Source organism: Pangasianodon hypophthalmus, chromosome 4 (genome assembly GCF_027358585.1).
Source record: "Pangasianodon hypophthalmus isolate fPanHyp1 chromosome 4, fPanHyp1.pri, whole genome shotgun sequence".
NCBI lineage: Eukaryota > Metazoa > Chordata > Actinopteri > Siluriformes > Pangasiidae > Pangasianodon > Pangasianodon hypophthalmus.
In genome coordinates this window covers 19194652-19215595 of record NC_069713.1, presented here as the reverse complement: position 1 = coordinate 19215595, position 20944 = coordinate 19194652, and the positions used below count along the sequence as shown (strand labels likewise).

The window sequence follows — 20944 nt, the reverse complement described above, 5'->3', positions numbered from 1 at the left end:
GATTGTTCAGTCGGACAAAATTGGAAATTTTTGTCTGATAAATTAATCTCTAAAGTGCTCATCTGACTTCAGATCAGCATTCATTTCTAAATGACTTCAGATCAGATTGTCACAGTTAAAACACTATCAGTTTAGCATCATCCTCAGCCGTTTGCATAGATGAACTCAATATGGTGACCTTTTAGACATACAGTGCTCAGTATTGTGTAAAATGCATTGTTCAGGCTGCATGTTGTGCACAACATGGGGAGCCATTTGGATTCAAGCTATGCTTGTGTCAATTAACAACATTAATGATATACTATGACACATCAAAATACTAAAATACATTGTTACCCCTATTTAGGCCTAATGGCCTAAAATGCAGTTGATGCCCTGATGCCAATAGCTTCATATTGGAATTTTAAAAAGAAAAATCATTATATCACGCTGCTGTTGAATTATAAAATCTGATCGGTTAGAAGGTCATGTGCGGACACTCGCACAGGGTGAAATCTTCATAATTGCATGTAATGTGAGTGTGTACTCTAGAAGGCACTGTCACATGAACTACACCAGCATTTACCGAAAAAAAAATGTGATTCCGTATTTCACTGTAGGAATAATAAATAGAAGAGAACACGGACATAATTTTGTTTTGAAACAAAAGTGTTAAGGAAAAAAGAAACCTTATGTGATTAATTATAAACCAAGTGAATTCTGAAGTCTTTTAACTTATCTGTATTCAGCAGTATGCATGGCTTTTGTATTGAAGCACTTCAATTTAACTAGTGTATAAATACACGATTCTATCAATCACAGAATGACAGTGCTTTAGATTTTTTTTTTTATTGAGTTACAGTGGTTTACATCACCTACACTATGTGTTTATCAGGAGTCTGTTAGATAAAAGAGAAAGTAATGTGTGCCCATTATGTCTGGCAATTATAAAGAACTACAATGCCTTGCACTTTATATAACATATTTATATTAACACAAGTTCATGACTGTAGTGTGATCATATCACCATGTCTGCTGTGGTATAAGAGGAATAAAACACTACAGCATGTGTTGTTATAGGAAAATATTCAACATGGCTTCATGTCAGGCCTCGTTTCACTACCCCATCATTGGTGATTTTCTTAAAACAACACACTCTGTCATGTTTTATTCCTTCATATGCCATGAATTATTATCATGGTTTTATTATCATGGTTAATCTCACAGCATGTGTCTGTGGTTCTACAGTACAGCATACAGACAGCAGTTCTCTGATCTTAGTGAATGGCAATGCAATTTCAAATTATACTAATTTTAAATAATGACTGGGAATCAAAGACAAAACTCCTTTTCTGAAATCCCACATGACTCCAACAGAGAGGTTTTATTGGCTCCTACCTTGTCATGAATTTTTGAACATCCAGAACATCTGAGCAGAGCTTCTTTCTTTCACTTGAGCAAACGTTGACACACACACACACACACACACACACTCCTGTTTTAGCTCTTCTCGGAATACACTGCACCATAAAATCAATTCTCTAAAAATATGTGGACACTTTGGATCAATGAGAGAGATCACTCACATGCCTTTGTGCTCTGCACTCAAAAAATAGCCATGTGTTTGACTCCACTGCATTGTGTTGGTGTTTAGCATTTGACAATTTAAATTCAGAAACCCTGATCCGGCAGAAACCCGGAAACCCTGATCTGGCAAATCATATGATAACCTTTACAAAGGCAGCAGGTTTCATCCAGGGCTTTGTTTATGATTCTTGATCCATATCTTTTTAATGCTGTACTTTGATACAACAAAAATAAGAAGACGGTAAGTAGCCAGCTGCTGGCAGATTACTATAGTATCCCAGATGGCTGATTACAATATACATTGGTGTTTGGATCAGGATTGTAGATTCTAGTGCAAATAAAGGCTTTCTCAGTACTTTAGTAGAAAGAAGAAATGATCTGAGGAGATTAGAAGAGCTCAGTTAGAACAAGCTCCACAGCTTTGGACCAATCACATTGAGATTAAAGAATGATGTGATACCCAAAGCCTTATCCACAAAACCAACAAGGTAACTAAGCTAATGTTAATGATTAACAGAATATTTTTATTCTTCTATTATTTATCTTTTGCTGTCTTTTCTATACTTTCGATTTTACATACAAGTGTCTGGTATAATTTTTTTTTCAGCACAACCTAGTGCTGGTTACTGGTGTAACCGTGGTTCTATGAATAACGGTAGACCGCCAGAGACGGTTAAACATAGTGGAAAAGGGTCATGCGTTCGGTATGATATGAGAATCTCGTATTGATTCAGTCACACATGACTTTGACCAATGATGTATCGGAGTCCATATAAGCTCCCGTTCACGTCATGGTCTGTCTCTGCAGTCATTCTTATCAGTCTGAGTGACCAGAGACTCTGGCGGTCTTCCACTATTCATTCACAGAACCACGGTTACGGTGCTAAGGTGAGCAGCTCCTCTAAGAAATGCCACTATAAGCCTATCTGTGCCGATTGACACCCCCCCACAGGATTCCTTTGGGCTACTATAGCTGCCACAAAGACCATTAGTGTGGCTGGGGTCCGCCCTGTGTCCAGCAAGCGTTGTGAATAGCCTGATATAAGGGACTATTCCCTTATCCTTGGGGGGGGCAATGATATATATTAGAAGGATGTGCAGGTGGCTGGAAACGAGAACGAGCCCCTCCACCTCTTGACAGGGAGGAACTAGGACGTGTCGGCTGACCTGATGGTCTTTAAGACTGCCCTGTGCACTGTGCTACAGTGAAGCTGTCTGATAGGCAGCCAACTGGTGTGCTGGACAATCAGAATAACCTCCCCTGTGCTCAAGGTGCTGGGAGCAATACTCTACTGCGCGCGCTCCTTGTTCCCGAGCCTCTGAGCAGCTGGCTCAAAAACCTGACCAGGCACCAGTGGCAGTTGACAAAGGCTATTGCAGCCTGCCTCTGGTAATCTGGATTGCGCCAGCCATACCTAACGTCTAGCCTGCGTCAGTAGCCCAAGGGCCTTCCCACTAGAAAAGGCGATTGAGCCTAAAGTCTGCAGGGAAGCATCGAGCAGCTCTGATGCTGTGCCATCTGGGGGGGCCTTAGTCATAGATGACTGAAGTGCAAGCATCAAGTGGGCTAAAGAGTTCCCCACCCGGCTCAACCCTGAAACTGTATTATAAACCCTGACCAACAGGTCATCGGTACATCTGCATTCTGGGTTGGGACATCGAAGATTCTGTTTGAGGGCCTCAATAGGGGACACTACCAAGGAAGAGATACATGTCTCCACTGGAGGCATGTTACCAAGACCCATCTCCTGTGCATCAGCCATCGCCGCCAACGTACGCGCAACACAGTCTGGTCTAGCTGCTGGAGCTGAACGAAAGACAGAAGCAACTACATCTGTAAATTCGGGGCAAACCGGCATCAAGAAATCCTCTGGCTGAGAGACTGAATGGCACAGAAAGTTTGAATTAGACCCAAAACTGGGGAAAGTGGGTCCAGATTCAATCTGGCTAGTGCCATTTTCAGTGTATCCTAATAAGGAATAGTGACCTTGTTCAGGCTCAACCAAGGAATCCAAAGCAGCCAGTGAGACAGTATCCAAAACCTCTTGAGAGAAGCTAACTGATGGTTCATGGCGAGGTAATGGAGGAGCAGGACCTGTCTCCCTACCCTCATCAACTTCTTTACTGGAGGCAGGAACAGAACCCTCCAATAAAGCCTGGAGGTTCTGGAGAACTGAGCTAGGAGGTTCTGGAGAACTGAGCTAGGAGAGTCTTCTTTGGAGGTCCCTCAGCCCTTCCTGCTGATCGCTTGCTGCTGCAGGGTCAAGCTGAGAAAGCAGTTTGAGGGGAAACGCCACGAAATCCAGGGCTCAATCCTGTGAGTCATTGATGTCTCACTTCTATCAGCATAATGCTACATTCAGGACAAGGATCTGTTAGAGCCTCCCTGAGGTGGTCAATACCCAAACAGGTAGGACATTGGGTGTGAGCATCCATCAAATCCAAGCAGACAGAGCACACAGCCATAGTCTTAGCAATAAACTGAGACCCATGGTCAGCCAATGGGGTAAACAGCACTCAGTGGGGACATTTAGCTAACAAGCTCGTCACCTACGGTCAGTCACCAAACACCCTGGAAACCAATGAGCGTTCTTGGACTCAAGCACAATAGATACTGCTAAACACAGTAAGATGATGATCAGAACCCTGGTTAACCAATGAGCTCTATACTACTCACTACTGAATATCACTGGAGATCCCTTTGACATGACACCCTGGATAACCAGTGGGCCCTTAAGACAAATAAAATCTGTACTTAAACCTCCGCGGGAATCACCTACAAATCAAGTGATGTATCAGTTCCAAAGTTTTAAAGGTTTTAAAGGTTTTAAAGGTTTTAAAGGTATCGAGGCACAGTTGTAGCGGGGAGCTAATGCCAACCCAAACAAACTGTGTGCACTCGAACAAGATCTCTCTGTGAGAATGACAAAGAGATATGCCATGACATAAACGGGAGCTTATATGGACTACAATATGTCTAGGACTAAAGTTATGTGTGACTGAATCAATACGAGATTCTCGTATCATACATGAGCGCATGACCCTTTTCCACTATGTTTAACCATCTCTGGCGGTCTTCCACTATTCATAGAACCAATATGACCTGAAAATTCATTTTTTTATTTAAAGATACAATAGAGGTGCTGTCTCACAGCTGCCTCATGATTGTCCTGTACCCATCTGACAATCAAAACAAACATGAAATCATTTTTATGTTACCTTTAACTTACTATATCACTGATTTACATGGTCTATCAAGCACTTTTCATAGAAGTTAGCCATACTTGCCTAGAATGACATCATTTTTGCAACATTGTCATAAATAAATGAGGCAATTAAATCATACGGCCATGACTGGCAACCTCTGTGTGTGTTAAATAAATTAAATCAATTAGTGTCACATCTTTCTTGATTCTGTCCCTATTGTGTTCCACTCATTGTGTGCCTTCCTGTCCACTTGCCCCTTTTGGCTTTCCACTTCCCTTACATGGTCTGTACTTCCTGTTCTTGTTATTTGTTGTCTTGGTAGTTAATTAGTCACACCTGCTCATAGTTATTCCTTAACTAGTTTGTTTATTTAAATCATCTGTGCTGCCCTTTCTTGGTCATATATTTGACCAAGTTGTGGAGTCTCAGTTGTACATACCAGTCTTTGTGTTTTGACGCTGGTGCTCTAGTTGGGGTGGGTGGTTTTTTCTTTTCTTTCTTCCCCTTCTTCTTTTTCTTTTTTTGTGATTTGATCCTAATGTTGGAGTTTGACTTTTATGATTGGACTTTCTTTATTAAACACCCTTAGAGTATGTGCTTGCATCCTGCACAGGTTTTACAGTTAATGAGAAATATATAAAGTGAGATACTAAAAGCTTTGAAATGTGTGTAGAGCTCAAATTTATTGATTGCTTTGAGAATGGGTACAATTTTGCCATTGTTTTTATATAATCTTTGCTCTGATCATGTATGAGCATAATCTCAAACCCTATGACTCTCCTGTTGAAACACAATTCTTTTTTTTTTAGATTTTAATCTTACACATGATTATCAATGACCTATAAATGCAACATTACTTGAGTACAACTAATAGCATTATAATCAACATTCAAAAATATCTTGCTGTCCATATATTGTTTTACTTAGTTCATGTCTAGGCTACAATACAAATGTAGTACGCTTTCAACAATTCCTTTATCTGACATTGCTTACTCTGGCTGTTTATTCTTTCTTGGCCTAACCTTGTCTAAACTTTACATTTGTTTTGTACTAGCAGAGTACTAGCAGGCTAGCTAATATGTGCGCTAATCATTTTAGGCTATATGGGATGTCAGGAGGACATGGGGTACTTCCGAGTTCCATATTCATACATTTTCTTTTCATATATATATATATACCATTTTTAATAAAACTGTAGTGATATTAATAGGCCACTTTTAAAGTTATATATTCACATAAGTATCTTGTAATAATTTGTCACTAGAATGTGGTCTTCTGCCACCTTTTGTACTCATTTGTGATCTTTGAAGCCTTGTAGAAAGCTTGATGCTTAGCATGGTTATTTTGAGGAGGTCACTATGCGGTACTTGGTGTTTGGACCTGTTTCTACCACCTCAGGTTTCATAACTGCATAAGACAGCAATTTAGCTTCAAAGGGCACCAATCCGGTGTGAGCGATAGGGAGTGAGGATGCAATGCTGTAGGGATTAGCACATGGAGAGTTGACCATTTCTGGGAGCAGGGATTTACTCAGGTCCTGCTGAGTGGATAGACTTCAGTGTATTGCACCTAAAGGTCATGTGGAGCGACAGCTGAAAAACACAACCCTACTTTCCAGATCCTCTGTGTATGGGAGTGGGGGGTTGGTTGCTTTATGATGAACACAATTACAAGATTGCAAAATCAGGCAAAGCCATTAATGTGGAGTTATTCAATGTCATTTCTAATAAATGGGAAGACTGCACAGCTTGAGCAAAAGCTATACAGTAAAAAGGTTAACAGAAGAGGCATAGACTGAAAATAGAGAGAAGCATGCAGGTCATGCCCTTCTCTGATCCTCCCAATATGAAAAACAGACAATTAGCTGGTCAATTCAACTCATGTACATGCGGCCAAAACCAGTGAGCCATACGCCCTGTCTGAGGACGGTCATTCAGATCACACACAGTGCCTAACTCTCTCTCAGGCCCCATTCTATAGTCAACGCGCGACTGCATCTTGGCATCCTCCATTATTAAAAGCCTTTTAAATAAGCCAGCTCATTGGCAGTCTGCTTACATGGAGAAGTGACAAGCCACTAAAACTGACTGACTCACCTACTGAACACATGATCGGTGTGTGATTTGCTGTATTTTATTTTGAGAAAAGAGTAAAGCTTGTGAGTTAATTTGACATCAGGGAGACAAAAACACATGGGGATGATGTGTCTTAAATCAAAAAGCTGTAATGCATGCTGTTTGATATGAGGAATCAAATAGCCATATCACTTTTTTGCAATTGCGCAACATAATGGTACACAAAAACCAACACATTCTGTAATTGGATGCTTTTAGCTTTAGCATGTTTACTGTGAGGACAAAAAAGGTTGCTTGCAGAAACCTAAAAGCTATGACCATCTTGCATCACTAAAAGAAAACAAAGTTTATGTTTTACAGCATTAAATCCCAGCTCTCTGCTTTAGTTTTCCCACACTGTTGGAATTATAAAGCTAGCTAACAGTCTATGTGAAGATTGCGATGTGTCCATGTTGCTAGCTATGTACCTATGGATTTGTTTCCACATGTTCCACAGGTTCGCCAGTGCAGTTAGTTAACCATACTCAGAACGGCAGAACCAGCATTATTGTTCCTACATTTACATCAATCCCATATATAGTATAACTGATGTGATATGTGTTCTTTCAGAGGGTGGTAGAGATGCCTTACACTGTGTCTTGGTCAATGGATGACTCGCACAAATCATCTGGGCCAACAGTTCAATTCTATTAGAAACAGCAGAGAAAATTACAAAGTGTTTGCTATTCTAAACATAGTATTCATTCATTCATTCATTCATTCATTCATTCATCTTCAGTAACCACTATGTCATGGAGGATCTGGAGACTATCCTGGGAACACTGGGCATGAGGTGGGCATACACCCTGGATGACAAGCTAGTCCATCATAAGGTACTGTGTACAGTATACACATTCATACATTCACACCTAGGGGCAATTTAGTGAAGTCAATTTACCTACCAGCATGTTTTTGGGCAGAGGGAAGGAACCAGAGAACCTAGAAGAAACCCACACGGACACAGGGAGAATGTTCTAAACAGTAAATAATGACCATTATACCACAGTCATTCAGCCATTTAGATGAATACTGCCCCAAACGCATCTACAGTATGCAGTGCTCATTTATGGTGAAGTGTTCTAATCATTTTATAAAATAACACAGCAAGCACACAAATGTTTCAAGCTTATGTCTGGAGATTTTGTTGAATGATGAACAAGTATTGCTCTCTACAGCTTTAATGTTGTTTCCTTAAGCAATATTGTAAACATTTAATAATGTTTACTTAATGCTGTCCGACAGCTAAATATACACTGTAAATTCCAGCAACTCGCACTGTTAATCTCAACCCAGTTTAAGATTTATTGTGTCATTGTCAATACAGTATTTTATAGGAAAAACAAGGCACTGTGCTGCTGTTTATCAAATATATTTTGTGCTGCTCTGCACACATAAAAACCCCAAAACATTCTTCCAACAAATCCAAATTATTCTTGTCTATAAACAAAATGGTGCAGTGACAACTGCTGCATATTGCTGACCTATGCACCATTTCATGTCATCACTGTAGTTGTTCTTAGCTGTAATTTAACAGCACAAAGTATGGAAAAAGGAATGCTAACCTTTCTTTATAAAGCATGGTAACCGCTCATTCATTCATCTTCAGTAACCATGTTATCCTGGCCAGGGATGCAGTGGATCCGGAGTGGATCCCTAAACACTACGGTGGGACTACACCCCGGACGGTACACCAGTTCATTGTACGGCATCAAGCACGCACATGGGACAATTTAGAGTCGCCAGTTCACGTGTTTTTGGGTGGTGGGAGGAAACCAGCGGAAACTGAGGAATCTCACACAGACATGAGGAGATCATGCAAAACTCAGTGCAGACAGTAACTTCAGCACATTAGCAGATGTGGGACCCTATCCACTGTGGTAACTGTTCAAAAAAAATAAAAGCTAACACTTTTCCCCAGCTGAGATACACTAGAACGCCTACTGTTTAGGAATTATGAATCAGAACTAAAATTCAGAGGACAATGTCTAAAGACCTTCATGAATGTTGTATATAAATATATTAGTGCATCCCAGTTCAAGGCCAGCAACCTGAAACTGGTCCTGCTGGGAGCCATTAGTGAAAATGCCTCCTCAGCAGTTGATAAACTGTTCAGCCCTGCTTATTCACAGCATTGCAGGGGGATTAGACTAATGAATAAAGGAGATCAAGTGCTTTTGAGCAACTTACAATTTTTTTTTTATCACCGCTTCAGAACAAGAGTTCTCAAACTTCTTTTGTAGCCAGGGAATCCTTTAATAGTAAAAATAATTTCCACTGACCCCCTCAGTACAGATTTATTTCACGAACATGATTTAAACGTGTACTATTTATTAGAGCCACAGTGCTTTGTCTTCCTGAACTTTCCACCAACATTAGGTTCAAGTTCACCCCACCTGCACTTTGATAACCTTTAAAAAAAACTTTGAGAACTTTAAGACACTTTTAATGTGTGCTCACAACATGGCTTCATATAAATTGGCTTTTCAAATCATACAACTCAGGCACTAGATCTAAGCACATTAACACAAGATGCAGCTTATATGCTAGAATTTTCCAGACACCAATCCCAATATGGCATGAAACAGAATTTTACTGGCATCAGGCTTTAAGTCTAACTCTCCTTTTAAGTTAAGCTAAAACAATTCATTGCATGAAGTAAGCCGTATTTCTATTTTTATTGGTGCTGAGCTAACCACATAAGTGTTCAGATATTCAGGTTCCCTCAGGCAGTCTAATTGTAATTCGACCTAAAGCACAGTTTGTTCTTCTTAAGTAAAGGATATCATGTTGTTTTTAGCTTAACTAGAACTACAGGGTAATGAAAGGGGGTTGCATAAACACTCTAGGAAATACTCAACAAAATACCTTACATAAGAAGTAGAGTCACACAGAGAAACACAGGCCCAGTGTCGATTATGTTTCAGTATGAGTGGACAGCATCATGTGTCCTCTTAGCAACATCAGCGTTCCAGTTTTGAGCAAAGTGAGAACATGTTTACCATACAAATCAGTTATTTTCTTGTAGTGAATCAAATATTGCTGAGACACAACAAGGTGAAATTTATTGCTGTGAGTCATAGCTTCTGCTTCACAATTGGTCACGGTTCATGCAGCCAATCATACTTACTCTGCTCAAATCCACAGTGAAATTGCACCTAATCCAGAAATCAGTGCAGTGCTCAAGACGAAGGCAGACCGTTTATTGTTCAATTAAAGAGGTTCCATAACTGGACCTTCAGTGAGGGAAAGGTTCATCATCATTTGATATTCAACACATGTAATGCTTGAGATAATTAGAGATAATTCATCACAGAAAACATTGGCCTTGGATTCAATCTGCAGAGAGAGCAAGAGAGAGTCCTTGCACCACAAGTCCTCTACTGTTGTCTCTGGAAAATAAAAAGTAAACTCTTTGATTGGTTGGTACACTCCATTGCTTTTTCTGCTCTCCCTCATCAAATCCACTCAGATTCACTCATGTAAGACATGAGTTCTAATTGCTATATTTAATGTGTTAATGATTTAATTATTCTTTTAATTAATTTGTTATGACTAAATGATTGACTTAATTCAAGGGCTTTTGGCTTTTCTGGGGGTGATGTAGGACTGAGTGGCGTGTGTGTGTGTGTGTGTGTGTGTGTTCATGTTCATTCATTTTACCTTAAGTGCTTGGCACTTGTATGCAAAACACCTCATAAAGCCTTAGTATGTGGCTTAATAATGTCAGGGTACACAATGCATTATAATGTCTGTTCATAAGAACAGTGTTGTACTATAACAGTGATGCACAGGCTCTGGTAACTAAACTTCAGATACTACGCCAAAGCACTACAACATTACTGTCTACAGTGTTCTTATGAACTGATATTACAATAGTATAATGGATTATGTATCCTAGAGTGTTATGCAAGCAACAACGACATGTACAAAATGCATTTATAATGCATTGTTAATACTGGAAACATAGGAAGTGTAACCACCATAGTCTGCAAAGTCTGGATATTCTGATATGAATCTTATCCAAAATAGGAAATGCCATCATTTTGTCAGGCACATAAACATGCTGCAAAATATCAAACTGTGGTTTTCTTTTCACTGGATTTCCTCAGTGAACTAATGTTCAGAAATGGGTGGATTGTTTGGCTGCACTGTATTGATCAGAATAATGCCGATATTGCAGTTATTATTACCTATTTTTCTTCTTCCTAGCTTTGTCCTTTCTTCCTTCTATATATTTTTGCCTAATTTCTAGAAAGTTGTGCATGTGGCCTGCAGTGGCTCATGACCATAGATTTTGGTGGGTCATCTGGTTTTAGACATACCTTTGTCCAGCTGTGCTCCATACAGCAGGTAAACACACCATCACAATGTGTGAGACGTACACAGAATACCTAATATCATTAACCAGGGTTGCCAGGATTTAGCACTACATCTCAAAACCGACACAAAAGACCTGTAAGAAGCCTCCAAAAAAATTTATCATTAGAAAATATATTTTCTCAGCTTTCACATGGGAAACAAAGTCACTGTGGTGCGCATGAATTTCTAATGTACACATATCCACTCCATAATCCCTTTCCCTCTCCCAATCTCTGTAATATATCTTACATTAAAAATGGTTGTGTCATGGACACACTATCTGCACTTACACTTTCACCAGCTGTCCAGTCTGCTGCTCCTCACCCATAGAAAATACTCATTTGAGTGAGAATGGGGCAGAGTGATTGCTGCCCCAATGGGCCTCTAATAGCAATTGTTATAGTGCCCATTTCTAATCACTAGGTTCAGTAATAACTCTATGGAGCTAAACAACTGTGCAAAAGGTGAGCAAATCAGTTTAAAATGTATGGAGTTGTGAATGAGGACTTTATGAAGATTAATATTACTATTAATATTAATATGATACATATGCCCCTATGGATGAGCCACCATTGTGTATAAACACAGTGTATAAACAGTGTGTAAAATGTCAATGTGGACTAATAGTCAGAGCATACACAGTGGTATAACAGACAACATGACATGCCCCTTACTACATGACCTTATTCAGTATTTACAAAACATATAACACACACTTACATCCACTTCCCATAAGGAAATCTGCCATAATAGTTTAAAGCAATCATGCTGTTAGTATTATTACTAGATTCTTATATTTCCTATTAGCAGCTTAAATACATCCTAGCCTGCACCTAATCCTTGGAGGATGATATTTTACTGTGATAACTGACAGGATGGAAAGTAATGGGAGATTAATTATAGGAATTCAGCATGCCTGGTTTAGTGTGTGCTGCAGCATCTGTTGTTGCAGTGTACTAATCTGGATGAATGTGGATTTGGGGGAAGGATGAACTCGCAGGTGTCAGTACCCTCTTTCACCTGCTTACATGCTATCTGGAACACAATTACACCAAAAATACTTGTTAAGATTAGTGCTAGTGTTAGAAATGGATAAAAGCTTAGGCTCCCATGTATAATAAAATCTAAAATGGTGCATTTCAGTTTAACAGAGCTGTATTTGCATTGTAGCAATTCAAAGCACCAATAAAGTCATTAGTTCTCTGCTACATATGAAAACATCACTTAAAATTGGATATTAGAATAAAAATATTGAAGTCAGCAAAGATAAGTGAGGTCATCTAACAATGGGGCACCAGAGGCTATAGGGTACAAATGCTAATTAGTCTTATTCTAGTCTTTTCCACAAAGCATCAGTGTTGCAGCCAGACAGGCTCATAAATCCAATACGCAAAGCAATACCAGCAAAACTCATTGTCATAATCACACAAACGCACTAAGAAGGTCAACGCACAAAAACAGGGCACACTAGGGAAGAAAAAGCAAGGGAGCATGGCTTAATGCTGCAAAACCACAAACAAGACTTTGCAACCAAATAAAGGAAGATGAGGGCTATACAGATGTCCAATGATCACAACAAACTATAGTCTGGTGAAAGCAATGAAAGTAGGGGATGGAGCAGGAGTAATTCTATCGGGAGTTAAGAAGCAATCCAGAACATTGTGAGGCTTCTAAGGCAGATCCTTCCTAAGAGTTCACAGTGAGAGTACAGTATGTGAGCTATTACATTACTGCTATATAGGAAGTCAGTCATTGCTCTAACATCTGACAACACTGTACATGTATTCTTTAAATCATTTGCAGGAGCTTTTACACAAGAAATTTGGTATTTATGAAAAACCATGAAACAATTCCTATCGTATGAGGGCGCCTGGGTTTGTATAAATGTACGCAGAAGAAGACTCACTATTCTAAACCTTGACTGATAGGCTTCAAAATGTATAATTGCCACAAATTACTGCAAATTTATATACAGATTATGCTGACAAGTATAATTGCACAGGTGAATTTAATGAAAATTTTGTGGAACTCAGTCATTTTGTGTTAATGACATGAAATCAGGTCAGAACAAATCCATAAATTAAGATGAATTTAAATTATAAATTAAATTAAGACAATTTGGACAGAAGATATAGCACCCTAAAAAAGGAGGAAGAGTTAGCCTGTGCCTGTGGTAGCAGACCCGCTGTAATGGCTGTTCTGCATTGCTAGTTTAGTTGATTTAGCAAACACAGTGCTTAGGAGGCACTCTTTCACCATTCAGTCATCATGTTGCCATTTTCATGTGTCAGTGAACTTTGCTTTTTATGTTTTTTTTTTCTGGCCACTGCTAAATGTAAATCAGCTGTACTGTGAATGTGCTTTTCACTTTACAGGTGATTAGCATTTATCAACATACAAATGTGAGTACACAGAAAATCAGTGTTTTGTAAACATTGCAGGAATTTTTGTACGGTTTGGATTACAAAAACATTTAGACACAACATTACTGAAAAAAAATGATATGTGACACCTAATGTTATTTTATATATATAAAATAGTTGAAATAAAATGCTGCTGACATTTATTCCTCCCATTTACTCACTGGAGCCTAGTCTGCCTCATAGGCAAAAATCAAAATATAACTTTGGTGCAGTTATAGTTTCATATATATTCTGCTATTTTTATAGTTCTTTTTTTCAAATTCAACAAGAGATGGGCTGGGTGAGGAAGCCTGGTAAACATTAGAGTTTACATCATATTACTAGCATGATTTTGGAAGCAACTGCTGCAGCAGTGATTATCAAGTACCCCTGCTGTCTCCAAACCCATACATATGAAACTGTCTACCTTGTCTGAGCCAACCTAGATCCTGGGTTCCCATAGTGATGGCTCTTGGCACTGTGGGGGGGAGAGTAGCTAGTGTTGGAAGCTCTAGTCTTAGCCTACGAGCCCCTCCTGTGCCTAGCGATGAGCTAAATTATTTTTAATGGATCTTCATAAAACCATCTGTAACTGTGCACCTGCACACTAAAGGGTCTATCGACAGAATGATTAGGGCTGCAGGACCTGCAGATTGTTCCAAAATGTGTAATCATTTTGTTTTCATATTTACCACAAGCTTGCTTTTAGACACCATGTGGCTTTTTCCTTTTTTTTTTTTTTTTTTTTTTTTTTTTTTTTTTTTTTTTAAAAAAAACAGCTTGTATATTTCAAACAGATAGGAGCTGCCGCATGTTTGTGACTTTCTTTGTTTAAAGCTAGTAACTTCATTTATTCTCATCATTGCTAAAGTATCATTATGCTGTCTAATGTTTCCTAAAAAGTCCTTTGAGACAATCATCTTAAATGGGCTATTTGACCTGGCTGGAGGTGCTGTATCCATGATGAATAAAGGTTAATTGTATAAGTCAATCTTGTCCACTTTCAAAAGTAATGAAGCACCCAAGGCATTCAGGCTTTATTATAACATGCACACTGCTTCTACATACAGCCTGCATTCGGCAGCTGGGTCTGTTAATCTCCGTTTAGCATTCTGCACGCATACCTCATGTTATTAGTCTGAGGTGGATTATCACAATGGAGCGCACTGTGTAGGACAGGAGGAGAATACTGAGTGATTTTTCTGTTCTTTTGTGCTAACAACCACTTCAAGATAGCTATATGTCTCTACATATAGCTAATTGACTCCATGTTTTTTTTTAAATTAACAGAATTACTATTATTGTTTAAACAGCTTTAATATATATTAAATTAAGTAACTGTCAATCAGTCAGTGTATGTCTGACCTCCTTTACACCACTTATTGAATATTCTAACATGTTGTGCTGTTTTAACTCCCTTTTTATTTATCTAGACTTATTTATTTATTTCCCCCCTAGGGACAACCCCTAGGTGCCCTTTAAGACTGTGATTTATATAAGAAAGCCATTGTCCTTGCATGCTTGGCAGATAGTTTAACAAAATTGAATGAGATCAAATTTAGTGCAACCTCCATTGGGGCTGGCCACATTATTTTGAAGTGCTTCATTACAGTGGCAGTGGGGGCTGGATATCTTCATTTGGGATGCTGCATACCCTCATTCATCATGCTAGATAAAGAACCAGAGAAAACGCCACAACAAACAGGAGCCACAGCAGCAAGCATGAACACAACGCCTCACCCGAGTCTTCATTACATTAGCCAGACTAACAAGGGGGCTAAATCAGATACCATGTTTGGATGCAATAGGCCATGTGTAGTAGTGTCTAAAAAGAAACCCTTTAATAGATTATGTACAGGAAAAAGTGAGATGTTAATAAAAGTACACATTGTTTTGCAATACAGTGCCTATGGAATTGTATGATTTATGCCATGCTTTTAAACTACAACTGCCCCACTAATATTCTGCTCCCTCTTTGCCACTTAAATATTTGGAGCATATGGACCTCAAAGCAAACAATGAAGTCCTAGCGAAAAGTATACAGTGTAAAATAAGCCTTAAGCAGATGCCGGGATTGACAAGGTTCTCATTAATTAGAATGCGATTGGTGTTTTGTTGCTGAGAGGAATAAAGTTACAATCCACATGTGAAATCTGAACAATAACATTTCACAGATTTGCTTAATTTGCACACTGCTTCAATTAAACTAAGCTCACTTGAGCTCTGCTGCATTGAGACTGAAACTGCAGAAGAGCTGGATGAAGCATTTGGTCTGACCACATGTGTCCCTCAAAAAGGCGCCATTTTGTTCCTGAGCCAGATGTGCCTGTGATGCCAGCTCAGGGACTCATAGCCCATCTCTCAATATATTTTTATTCCTAGTCTTCAGACATTATTCTCTTTTCTCTCTTTTTCTTTTGTTGCTCTTCCTTTTGCCTTTCCTTTATTCTTTCTTCCTCTCATTATAGGCATTAAATAATGAGAAAACTAAACCCACTTTACTCTTGTTCTATTTTTTCTTTGTTTTCATCCTTGCCAATTAGACCTTTCTACATTGCACTTATCTTTTCTATCTGATACTGCAGGCAGATGTGTGAATACCCCAGAGAGAGTGTGTCTGTAAAATAAAAACCTTAATGAATCACTACAACTGTTTAGGTGTTCAGAGCCAAGTGGCACATCTGCATGTCTCTTAGTGGCCCAGACTCATCTTTCATCCCAAAGGGCTGTATTCAGAGTTGGTTCAAAATTTACGTCAATATTTACATGGGGAAATATTTCCTCATATTCGGAGTCAGATTACACAGCTGCTTAATTAACTTTTTCTTGAATAGAAGTGTCTGAGACTGCTTTAAACACAAGCACCTTTAAGCCTGAAAACAATAGGGATAGAGAATGGACTAAAGCAGATTGCATTTTTTTTATCTTTGCTGTAAAATGTAATATGGTATAACAATTACGGATGTAGTAGACATCTAGTGTATTGCCTGTATTTTGCTGCATGAATAGTCTTGGTTCACATTAATCACTGCAAATTTGGTTTAATTTAACAATATCAATTCCACTCTTGTTATTCTGCAGCCTATAAAATAGCAGTCGAACCAGCACATCCCATTATTTAACATTGTGGAGTTGCAGATAATTTCGTGCACTACTTAATGTAGTCACAAGACATGACGTCAAGTTGTTGAATTAATAATAATAATGCCAATGTTGTTAATTTGTTGTGCATTTCTGTAAAGAAAATATGTCCATGGTTTAAAGGATAATCTGACCAAGCATTCAACTTCTATTTAATTCATAACCTTATCCATGTAAAATTCGATAAGCGAGATTAAGATGCTGTCTTTTCCAAGGTCCTCTGCTTCACGTTCACAATCCCTAGGAACTGTCTGTGTATGTAGTTGTGTCTCATATCTGAATATCGATGTGCACGCTTTTGATATTAAATCCTCACTCTATAAGCTTAACTCTGAATACAACCCAAAGAGAATAACAGCATTCAGCTAAATGAACGTCTTTAGAGGCAAAGAAGCAATCCTTCATAGAGTGTCTCATTCCTGATCGTGTATTACACTCAGAGACTGTAGTATATGGCTTAATTTTGACAAAAATAATTTTTTTTGTTCTTTTCTTCACCTGCTGATTACTGACATGTAAAAGGTTCAAGACTAATGACAGTGAGGCTATGACTTTTTGCCCTATATGATAAAGTAGCCACAGGCTAATTAGTAATTAATGCATATGTTTTATGTGTTCTCAAACAGTAAAGGAAGAAAACCATTACAATTTATTGACTTGGTGATTGATGTCTCCTCTAAGGATTTCAATGGTGCAGTGTTTTGGTGTTTATTTCATTACATTAAGTGCATTTATGGGGGTAACTTAAGAAACAGGTGATGAGCTTAATTAGTCATTAGTGAGGACTCACAGGTCTCAAATGACAAGTACAGGCTTTACAAGGTCATAATTTGATTAAAGCACCTGCCAGTGATTGGACAGACTCTGTAGACATGATTAACTTGGCTCTCTTGTCTCCCCGTTCTCAGTGTTATACACAGCTTATAGCATCATCTGTGCTTGGCCACATGTCTTTGTCAACATGCATTACTTTACAGGTGACCAACTAACACAGCAACATGCCATATGAGAATCTGACACCACATTTTTGTCCAATAATACTACAGAGCTTTGAAATTCTACTTGGCATGTATGGTTATGCATATATGCCCTGTATACACAATTTCTTTAAAATAAGAAATTGTGCATATGCTTATACTGATCAGCGATATCATCAATTATTCTTTGGTGTCAGGCATGAGGAGTGGCCTTCAAGCCCACATAAAATCAGTGTCATTGTCTGCTTTAGATCTGCTGACATGCTGAAGCATCTGCCAACATGGTGAACTACCTTTTTGACACAGAGGAGCTGAGAGTGGTTCAGAGAAATGAGAAGGCAGAGAAGGGAGTGTGCTTTGCTAAAAGAGAGAGCAGTGATGTATGGCTCACACCCAATCAACAAACAGCTGCAGCCAGGCTCTATTCTCTCCTGACCTCCCCTCACTTCTCTCCTGCCATCCTTACAACACAAAACTTGTGACTGTCAGAGTGCAAGGCTGAGATTTATGTTTTGAGATAGAGGGGAAACTGGACAGTTTAAACCACAGGTGTCAGAATCATTGGCCCATGTGCCGCAAGAACCACCGAAAAATGATAATGAAATGTCTTGTTCAGCGCCTCTAATCCTTGTTTTCACATTAAAGCAGTTATATGCTACATTACTGCGTTACTCACTGACTCAAGGTCACAACTTGTAAAGTAAACAAAGTAGCCCATCTTACCTTTAAATGAGTTATACTGTATATACAGTTGGGGTCATAAGTTTACATACGCCTTGCAGAATCTGCAAAATGTTAATAATTTAAAAAGATAAATAAATAAGAGGGATCATAAAAATTGCGTTATTTTATTTTATTTTATTTTATTTTTTTATTTAGTACTGTCCTGAATAAGCTAGTTCACACAGCAGATGTTTACATATAGTCCACAAGACACAATAGTAACTGAATTTACACAAATGAACCAGTTCAAAAGTTTACATACAGTGGGCAGTTTAACCGCTCAGGACAAACATGGGACTCAAGAACAACTATCAAACATAAAAACAGTTGTTGATCATCCAGGTAACAACAAACAATATAAAGAATCAAACATATTTAAATTTTTGAACTGGTTCATTTGTGTAAATTCAGTTATTATTTTGTCTTGTGGACTATATGTAAACATCTGCTTTGTGAAATAGCTTATTCAAACAAACAAAGGGCAAACAAAATGTAATTTTTATGATCCCTATTATTTTTAAAAATTATTAACATTTTGCAGATTCTGCAAGGCGTATGTAAACATATGATGTCAACTGTAAAAGTATATGCCTTAAATCAATCAACATACAGACAAATATGTTTGTTAAATCTATAACATTGACTATACAGTTCGATCAAAAGCAGTATTAGCCCAGACTGTATGTTCACAAAATAACAGTCATAGCAAGTCATTACAATTGGTGAGACTCTGCCTAGATTTTATGTTCATTAGGATTAATTTATTTAATAGTGGGTTTAATAAGCATAACATGGATGTCTTTCTCAATTACCAATTGCTCAAAATGTCTTTGGACAAACTAGAAATAGACAGACTAACCACATACTGTCCAATCCCCAGACTCTAACACTCAACCATAATAATTTCATAATAGTAATGCTGAATTTTTTTAGCCATCCCATTTAATATTGTTACCAGCCATCACTATTAGCATAGTATAATTTGATTCCAAAATGCATCACGGGTGTTGTACACCTGGGCAACAGGTGTCACACAAGTTTATCTCACACAGTCACTCATACAGATACCCAGGATGGGTCACCAGTCCATTGTGAGGCGTGCTGAACACATATATTCAGACTTAGGGACAATTTATCTTAGCCAATCCACCATGTGGCATGTGTTTGGATGGTAGGAGGAAACCAGAAAACACGAGAAACTCGACACAGACAGTAACCAGAGCTCAGGGTCGAATTGGGGACCCTCAAGCTGTGAGGCAGCAATGTTACCTGCTGTGCCATGGTGTCACCCACTACTTTATCTGCCTATAGAGACTGAGTTTAGTGAAGAGAAATTGGTGTGATTTCCATGTCAGTTATGAAACAATACAATGTACACTACCATTATAACACAAATCTAAGTATGTTAACCAGATTCACGACCAAACAAAGCTTAATGTAGAAGAATTAAAAATGGCCTTTACACACAGCAGGGTGTGTTTATAGCAGCACAGAAATAGACAGCAGTGTGAGCAAGTTTTGTTTTTCCTTCTGAAGAGATAGAGGAATAAAAAGTGTATTTCAAAAATTGTATATAGGATCTCATTTTAATCATTCATTCATCTTTAGTAACCGCTTACTGAAGTAACCAGTGGACACACACCAAGGGCAAATAAGCAGAGCCAATACACCTCCCAGCATGTTTTTGGAAAGTGTGAGGAAACATAAACAGGGAGAAGATGAGAAACTCTGCACAGACAGTAACCTGAACTCAGGATCGAACCCTGGAGCTATGAGACGGCAGTGCTACCCCCTGCACCACTGGCACCCTGGAGCTCTGAGATGGCAACACTACCCACTGTTCCACCATGCTGCCTATCTTATTTTAATGTTTTATACTTTCAATATTTACTATATTGACATACTAACTCATCATAAAATGTTTATAACACAGTATTAGCCTGTCTTATTTCTAGAAATGCACTATATTCTGATTAATAGCCTACTGATATAACCCATGCTAATGCACAAAAATCAGTGCAAAAAAAGATGCACTGATAATAAGTTAAAGAAATTAATTAGACAGTTATAGCTCTTGGAGGGCACGCAAAATATCAATCTAGAGATTTGATCTTAGTTCCTGTTACCACTGGAAAAATCTTTTTTAAATCCTTTGAGAAAGTGCAGTATATGACTATCCAAGATGTACACTGAACACACTTTATGTTCATACATTTATGAGTATTACTGAGTGAATCTTATTGTTACTTGCAAGGTAAATCTAGACCAGCCACTGTCTCAGGTGTTTTCTTTCTTTTGCTTTGTCTCAAACCTTTCACTTTCACACACATGTACGCAAACACACACAGACAATACAGAGCACAGGAGCCAAAGCCGTCTGTATTTCTTTACCTCTGCAGGATCTGTGGATCAAAAGAAGGAGAAAAGACGTCTATCCCTCCCCTTGTGTGACATG

At 38.5% G+C, this 20944-nt stretch overlaps 1 long non-coding RNA gene across 2 annotated transcripts; it reads left to right on the top strand.

Annotated features, from left to right (window-relative positions):
• Positions 1-5187: 5187 nt before the first annotated feature.
• On the top strand, positions 5188-20908 carry LOC113539972 (uncharacterized). 2 transcript variants are annotated; one of them, XR_003403990.3, is made up of 3 exons: positions 5188-5248; positions 7627-7720; positions 20098-20908. It is a non-coding gene; the product is annotated as an uncharacterized LOC113539972 (long non-coding RNA). The 2 variants fall into 2 exon arrangements; XR_003403989.3 differs by lacking the exon at positions 20098-20908 and adding an exon at positions 18018-18391.
• The last annotated feature ends 36 nt before the right edge of the window (positions 20909-20944 follow it).